At 39.4% G+C, this 9137-nt stretch overlaps 1 protein-coding gene across 1 annotated transcript in view; it reads left to right on the forward strand.

Moving 5' to 3' along the window:
• Positions 1-8472, forward strand: part of LOC120035849 — a 37870-nt gene extending 29398 nt beyond the window's left edge. Inside the window, exon 19 of the mRNA XM_038982319.1 lies at positions 7702-8472. The gene's annotated coding sequence lies outside the window, so the exon portion shown is untranslated. The remainder of the gene's footprint in view (positions 1-7701) is intronic.
• The last annotated feature ends 665 nt before the right edge of the window (positions 8473-9137 follow it).

A 9137-nucleotide genomic window follows, 5' to 3' on the forward strand; every position in this document is an offset into this window, starting at 1 on the left:
TTGACAGAGTCGAAAGCCTTGGCCAGGTCAATGAATATGGCTGCACAGTATTGTTTCTTATCGATGGCGGTTAAGATATCGTTCAGGACCTTGAGCGTGGCTGAGGTGCACCCATGACCATGATAGAGCATGACGCTTGCAACGCCAGGGTAGTGGGTTCGATTCCCGTCACCACCCATACATAAACGACAGTAGGTTTTATTGTAAGTCGCTTTGGATAAAAGCATCTGATGAATAACATATATTATTTTTATATATTCACTTACTTGCTATACAATGTAGAGAGAAAAAGGGTCAATTCAAGAGGGAGCTACGAAATTCATGTCCAAACGTTGTTTTCTTTGCCTGATGTCATTGGAATTTACATAGAATTAATCATTAGCTTGTTTGTTACGTTCCCCAGTTTCTGTGTTGTAGTTTGTATTTGAGTGTGTGTGTTTCAGGAGAAGGCTTCCTGAATTCTCCCCAAGCAGCTGATTGGTCGACTCCATGGCTATTTGGAGCTGACCCCGCCCCCTCGTCAAGATGCAGCTGTATCCAATTAGACTCCTGAAGCTATATAAAAGCCAGTGTTCTATTCAGGAGAAAAAGAGGAACGAGTGCAGAGGGAGATTGATTGTGAAAAGAGATTTTTTTCTGAGAGAGGAGGCCAATGGCTGTGGGTAATTAACTGAGTTAGTTGTTGCTGAGGGAGCTGATTGATTATGTCTGTGTGTCAATAGGACGCACTGTTTTGATTATTGAAATTGTTTGTTATCCTGTTTCATTTGTTCCCAGGGGGGAAGGGGAAGGCACCTAGGGAGTGCTTAGGCAAGAGGCCCGCGGGCATACATAGTAGTATATTCACTGTCTAGGCACACTAGGTAAGACCTGGGCGGACCACTCCCTGTATTTTGGTTAGGGCACCAAGTTAGGTACGTAGTGGGTAGGCAGGTTAGATAGGAGAGGGGGGCTGCGACATTTACTTTCTTTGCTTTGGTTCCGTCCAGCCCCTTTTCCCCATATTACCGTGTAAGGAATAAAATCCTAGTAAATGGTCAATTCTGCCTTTTCTTGTCCTTTCTCACACCTACAGTCCATACCTCTTTCACTTCACGGGGAGTTGAGTTGTAGCAGGGTGTTGCGTTCCCTCTTCAGAGGCGTGCGTAACATTGTTCTCTACAATATTATAACATTCATATACTTGTACTTGACAGTGTTGATGAAATAATAACGATAATTTGCTGTGACCATTACTAGTTTAGACTGCACCGCACTTGGTTGTATGTGTTCCATATTTGGTGTTGTGAGGTTAAATTCTCAGTAAATCGTCGGTAACTTTTCAACCATATATGGTAGAGACATTGGGTTTAGACTATTGTTTTCTGACAATGTTTTATTGATTGGGCATATTTGTAAACCTTGAATTAATTCATAATTTTATGTTTTTGGATTTTTTGCCACCAGATGCTTTCCTATATCGTTGGCATAATATAAAATACAAATTCCAAATATTGTGTTTTATAAAGTCACTAGCTAGATTGGAAGAATGAGACAAACAAGGTGATTTTTTTATTTTTATTGTGTTTAACTACTGAAAGTATAGTTTTTGCCACAGTGGGCTATAAAGTATTTTGGAGGACATATTGACCAAATTCAGACAAGGGGGGCCACAGCCCATGGAAAAAAAGCACTGAAGGCTCTACACTACCGGTCAAACGTTTTAGGACACCTACTCATTCAAGGATTTCTTTATTTTAACTATTTTCTACATTGAAGAATAATAATGAAGACATCAAAACGATGAAATAACGCATATGGAATCATGTAGTAACCAAAAAAGTGTTAAACAAATCCAAATATATTTTAGATTCTTCAAAGTAGCCACCCTTTGCCTTGATGACAGCTTTGCACAGTCTTGGCATTCTCTCAAGCAGCTTCATGAGAAATTCACCTGGAATGCATTTCAATTAACAGGTGTGCCTTCTTAAAAGTGGAATTTCTTTCCTTTTTAATGCGTTTGACACAATCAATTGTGTTTTGACAAGGTGGGGGGGTATACAGAAGATAGCCCTATTTGGTAAAATACCAAGTCCATATTATGGCAAGAACAGCTCACATAAGCAAAGAGAAACAACAGTCCATCATTACTTTATGACATGAAGGTCAGTCAATACGGAATATTTCAAGTGTAGTTGCAACAACAATCAAGCGCTATGATGAAACTGGCTCTCATGAGGACCACCCCATCAATGGAAGACCCAGAGTTACCTCTGCTGCAGAGGATAAGTTCATTAGAGTTACCAGCCTCAGATATTGCTGCCCAAATAAATGCTTCACAGAGTTCAAGTAACTGACACATCTCAACATCAACTGTTCAGAGGAGACTGTGTGAATCAGGCCTTTATAGTTGAATTGATGCAAAGAAACCACTATTAAAAGGACACCAATAATAAGAAGATACTTACTTGGGCCATGAAACACAATCAATTTGTCCTTTGGTCTGAAGCCCAAATTTGAGATTTTTGGTTCCAACTGCCATGTCTTTGTGAGATGCGGTGTGGGTGAACAGATCTCTGCATGTGTATTTCCTACCATAAAGTATGGAGGATGAGGTGTGGGGATGCTTTTCTGTTGACACTGTCTGTGATTTATTTAGAATTCACACTTAACCAGCATGGCTACAACAGCATTCTGCAGCTATACGTCATCCCATCTGGTTTGGGCTTAGTACACCTGGCAACCCTGTCAGTGTGCATTGTGCCCAGCTCGCCACAGGAGTCGCTAGAGCTCGATGGGACAAGAACATCCCTGCCGGCCAAACCCTCCCCTAACCCGGACGACGCTGGGCCAATTGTGTGCCGTCCCATGGGTCTCCCGGTCGCGGCCGGCTGCGACAGAGCCTGGACTCCAACCAGGATCTCTAACTGCACAGCTTGCCTTAGACCACTGCGCCACTCGGGAGAATCCATTTGTTTTTTAACAGGACAATGACCCAACACACCTCCAGGCGGTGTAAGGGCTATTTTACCAAGAAGGAGAGTGACGGAGTGCTGCATTAGATAACCTGGCCTCCACAATCCCCCGACCTCAACCAAATTGAGATGTTTTGAGATGAGTAGGACCGCAGAGTAAAGGAAAAACAGCCAACAAATGCTCAGCATATGTGTGAACTCCTTCAAGACTGTTGGAAAAGCATTCCAGGTGAAGTTGGTTAAGAGAATGCCAAGAGTGTGCAAAGCTGTCATCAAGGCAAAGGGTGGCTATTTGAAGAATCTCAAATATATGATATGTTTTGATATGTTTCACACTTTTTTGGTTACTACATGATTCCATTTGTGTTATTTCATAGTTTTGATGTCTTCACTATTATTCAACAATGTAGAAAATAGCATTTTCTTCTTTGACGCACCTTATGTCTAAACTTCTTTACAGTGATATTATCTTGATTGGTGATCTCAACTGGTGTTGGTTAAAGCCGGTGTCTGATGATTTAAAAATGTTTTGTAATGCTATGAATCTTACCCAGTTGATTAACTCACACACTCGCCCAAATCTTAAATGCTCAGATAAATCTACCCTGATTGATTTGATATTAACAAATGTTCCACATAAATATTCTGCGGTTGGTGTTTTTTGTAATGATTTAAGTGACCATTGTGCTGTTGTTGCTGTTAGAAATACTAAGGTTCCTAAGACAAACCCACGTTTTAATGAGCAGGCTTTCTTTCATGATTTGTTTTATTTTGACTGGAGCAAGATTGAGCTTATCCCTGATGTGGAAACTGCCTGGATATTCTTTCATGATGGTCTTTTCCAAATAGTAAACAATCATGCCCCATTCCGCAGGTTCAGGGTTAAAAGGCAGGATAATCCATGGTTTTCTTCTGAGCTGTCTTGTATTATTCACGACCGTAATCTAGCCTGGGCTAAAGCAAGGAAATCATGTTCTGATGCTGATTGGCTTATTTTTAGGCAGTTACGAAACAAGTGTTCTTTTCTTCTCAGGAAGGCCAAGTCTGAATATTTTATGTCTGTTACCACTGATAACCTGAATGACCCTAGAAAGTTTTGGAAGGCTATTAAGTCTATGTCTGATAACAGTAATGTTAATGAATTACCGTCATGTGTTTTGAAGGACTCTCTTGCTGTATATGACAAAACTGAAATGCTGAATTGTTTCAATGAGCACTTTGTATCATCTGGTAGGCTGTTTGATTCAGTGTCCTCTGTCTCTGTACAACCCTGTGTGGATGAACCAGTGAGAGCTGGTCAGACTTTTAGCTTTTTGCCATTCTCAGTGCAGGTGGTACATGAAGCCCTGAAATCCTTAGATCAGAGAAAGCCTGCAGGTCCTGATCTTTTGGATCCCTGCTTTTTAAATCTGGCAGCTGATTTCATAGCTGAACCACTTACATATCTGTTCAATCTAACCCTGGAATGTAATGAAATTCTGGAAATCAGCATTTGTACTACCACTTTTAAAAACTCTTTTAAATAATTATAGGCCAATCTCAAAGCTGTCACCCCTGGTGAAAATACTTGAAACCCTTGTGAGTGTTGTGACGTTGTATTAGTTAATGTGGCGACTGTTGCTCATCAAATGATTACAAGTTTCTAATTACGTGATTAACTGAATCAAGCAATTATTAACTCATTAACCTGGGGCACCATGGGAAAACTAGTTTTTATTGAGTTTCTATTTCCCAAATTAACTCAAAGAATATCAGAATATCGATTTTACCACAGCCGCTAATTAACTAGTTGCCTCTAACAGTCTCGTTCTGAACGTCGTATAGCCCGGGATTCTGCACGGACCCGGGTCTCACTAATGAATTCGCACCACACAAATCTTAGTTGAATGTTTATTTACTAAAAAGCTAAAATGATGATAAAAGATACACATACACAAAAATTCTAGGCTATTGATTAGAACTTAGTATAACGGGCCAACACACTAGGGCGCGTGTTACCCAAAATGGGGATTTAAAAGAGAGAGAAAAAGAGAAAGTACACAAGAGGAATATACATTTGGGTGAAATTGTCAGCTATGCTCATTCTAACCCTAGCCTTGCCCCAAACTGCCGCTGTTATGAGTCAGAATATAATGATGTAATTATTTGTGGAGGGTCTCCGTGGATTTTCCCGCGTGGACCGTTCAAGCTGCTCAATGACGCACTTCTCCTGCGCACCTCTCTAGGTGTCCTCACGATGTCCGTGTCCTTTGGCTTTACTGGCCTGTTCCTTTGTCCTCGCTCTGGAAGGGGTCTTCGGAGGACAGATAGCTCTGTAGCTCAGAGCTCACAGCGTAAAGATGAAAGAGTGTAGATACCACGATTCGATGGGGAGTGGAGGCTAGGTGGTTCGGCTTGTATTCACCCGCTTAGACACCGCTACTCATCCGTAGCTTGGGTAGAAAAATATTTCTTTGTCTTCAAACTTGTTGCGTTTTGGGTTCGTTGACCTTTTAGATCTTTGGCTGCAGCTCGGGTCACTTAGTCTAATCTGTTAATTCTGCACTCACAGGTTTTATACCCTCGGGTCAGAAGTGGGCGTAACCGCCTTCAGGGCAATTCTCTGGGCGTGCCAAGTTTAAGGGGCAAGGTATAGATTTTACTCAAATCCAATTTTAGACAACTAACTTCACATTTAATCTCTACCGAAACATTCTCTTTGATTTGGACATTTTCCACACAACGTACAATGTATAAACATCAAGCATATACGAGGAAAACTCTTAACGTTACAATGTTTTCATAATAACGTAATCTATTAACCTTTAATAACAAAACAAAAATGACATACATTTTCATATTCCATCTATCGTCATGACCACCATTGTAGTTGACGGAAACCATTGTTCCAAAGTCCCTTTATTGCATGTTTACAGTTCTGAGGCTGGTTCTCCATAGTGAGAGGGAAGGGACAAGGGAATGTTGTCCGTGGTCTCAGAATTACCATGGGTGTGAGGGGTCATAAAACCCCCACATCTTCAGACCCCTAGATCTCTCCTCCTCTGTTGGGGTTGAGAGATAATCTGTAGGGTTGTGGTCTCCTGTAACCTGACCTGATCAGGACAGTCATGACATGAGTGAACAGCTAAAAGAGTTTTAATTTACTAACTATTTTATCAATGTACCAATCGGGCTTCAGGAAGAAGCATAGCACAATTACAGCAGCCATGAAGGTTTTAAATGAAGCCCTTGACAAAAAACAGCACTGTGTCTCACTTTTTATTGATCTCTCTAAGGCTTTTGATACAGTTTATCATGCTATACTAAGGCAGAGCTTGTCGAGTGTAGGTCTTTCAGAGCATGCAGTTGCATAGTTTGCTAACTATCTGTCTGATAGAACTCAGTGCACTCAATTTATTGGGCTTAAGTCTGTTAAATTGTCTGTCTTTAATGGTGTGCCCCAAGGCTCTGGACTTGGTCCTCTCTTATTCACTATTTATATAAATGATTTAGACAAAAATGTCCAAAATGCGCAACTTCATTTTTATGCTGATGATACTGTTATTTACTGTTGTGCCTCGTCTCTTACAAAAGCTTTCCAGAACTTGCAAATGGCTTTTTATACTGTTCAACATACACACAGTGTCAATTGAAGCTTATCCTCAATACTGACAATACTAAACTAATGGTGTTTTCTAAAGCAAGAAATAGACCTCTGAACCTTTCACCTATTACTACCTTTCAGGGCAAGGAGATTGAGGTTGTAACCTCATATAAATATCTTGGAATTTTAATTGATGACGGCCTCTTTTAAATTGCATATTCAACAACTTACAAAAAAATTGAAGCTGAAATTGGGATTTTATTTTAGGAATAAGGCCTGTTTTTCCTTTTGAAGCCAGAAGGAGGCTAGTATCAGCTACATTTATGCCTTTACTAGACTATGGGGATATTTTATATATGAATGCTTCCGCTCAGTGTTTGAGATCAATTGACACCCTTTACCATGGTACTTTGAGATTTATTTTAAACTGCAAAACCCTTACGCACCACTGCACTTTGTATACCAGGGTTGGCTGGCCTTCTCTAGTCACTTGTAGGCTCAGTCACTGGTATACTTTGATTTATAAAGCCATTTTTGGTTTACTACCTTTTTATTTGGGCATTTTTATTGTTCAGAAATGTGGTGGGTACTCTTTTCGTTCGCTGGACTTTATCCTGCCAACTGTTCCAAATGTCCGAACTGAATTTGGTAAAAGAGCTTTTATGTACTCTGCGCCATCATCTTGGAACGCCTTACAAAATACTTTTAAACTGGAAGAACTTGTCCCGATTGGTATTTTTAAATCACTGATAAATGATCTTGAGACTGATTCCCTGACCTGTCAATGATTTTAATTTGCTGTTTTTTGTTATACTCTTGTGGATTCAATGGTTTCTACTAGATTACTTGTAGTTTTTCATGTTGTTTGTCTGTAATTTTTGTAATGACTTGGTGCTGCCTATCTTGGCCAGGACGCTCTTGAAAAAAAGATTTTAAATCTCAATGAGCCCCTCCTGGTTAAATAAAGAAAATAAAGAAAAACCCTTGAATGAGTAGGTGTTCTAATAGCAATAAGGCACCTCTGATGTTTGTGGTATATGGCCAATATACCACCCCTCCTTGGGCCTTATTGCTTAAATAACCCATATCTCTTTTATAACAGGATATTATCATTGACTATATGAAAGTGCATGTATGAATAAGTCTGATTTACCGTTTTCAAAGGCAGGTTCACCTTCTGAAGCCAGATGAGGTACCCAAAGCGTGCTGCGCACCCACCAAGCTCAGTTCCATCTCTGTACTCTTCTACGCTGACAACAACAACGTGATCCTAAAGAAGCATCGCAACATGGTGGTCAAGACCTGTGATACCAGTGGTAGCCCATCTATCTATTCTACTTAATTTTAATCAACTTAATTGCCATTGTTCCAAAAAACACAAACAGGGTAAAATAACTTGTAACCAGCAGTTGATAGCAATAATCTGTCAATATGCTGATAAATAGTATGTATCTAATATATTGATTTTGAGTCAGAGTGGTATATGAACAACACCCATTGGACCTATAACCATACTTCACTTTTGATTAACTAAACTATTAAAATCTACAGTAATTCAGATAATTACATCACCCCTTCATGTCATATATTCTGTGACCAATCAAAGCTGTAAAGTACTGTATCATAAGTATATCAATGCTAAAATTCTACCTTTTGATGACTATAATATCTTGTTGAACCATTAATTTGTCATTGTCTCTCTCAGATATACTAAACATGGTTTGCAAAACATACACGTTTTTTCTTCTTCTTTAATCATACTTTTAACCAGTACAAGTTAGTAACAATGGAAAATGGCAACAAACAAAACAATGTTTGGCCATTTTTGTATGTACAGAGTAACAAATACACAGTGATGTATGTCCTTGTCAACAGATATCTGGAGGACTGTATACTGCTATATTTGTAATAAACTATACTGAACAAAAAAACGCAACATGTAAAAGGTTGGTCCCATGTTTCATGAGCTGAAATTAAAGATCCCGGAAATGATCTATACGCCAAAAAAAAAAAAAAATGTGAACAGCATGATTAAACAGCATGATCATTATACAGGTGCACCTTTTGCTGGGGACAAAAGGCCACTAAAATGTGCATATTTGTCACAACACAATGCCACAGACTTCTGAAGTTCTGAGGGATTGTGCAATTGGTATGCAGACTACAGGAATGTCCACCAGAGTTGCTGCCAGAGAATTGAATGATCATTTCTCTACCATAAGTCATTTTAGAGAATTTGGCAGTACATCTAACTGACAATTTTCCTGTCCTGCTAGCCATTCAAATTGTAACGATTACTTTTGGGTGTCGGGGAAAATGTATGGAGTAAAAAGTACATTCTTTTCCTTAGAAATGTAGTAAAGTAAAAGTTGTCAAAACTATAAATAGTAAAGTACAGATACCCCCAAAAACTACTTAAGTAGTACTTTAAAGTATTTTTACTTAAGTACTTTACACCACTGTATGTGCTTCAATAGAGTCTGACGTTCAGGGTGGTTGGACATATAAGATGGGGTGCTGATGAGCTTCTGTCCCCATTTTAGGTCGTCACACAAATATTCCCCCACCCATGTCCATTGAATCAAAGTAATTACACCTTG

Source organism: Salvelinus namaycush, unplaced genomic scaffold, assembly GCF_016432855.1.
Source record: "Salvelinus namaycush isolate Seneca unplaced genomic scaffold, SaNama_1.0 Scaffold1115, whole genome shotgun sequence".
Lineage (NCBI taxonomy): Eukaryota > Metazoa > Chordata > Actinopteri > Salmoniformes > Salmonidae > Salvelinus > Salvelinus namaycush.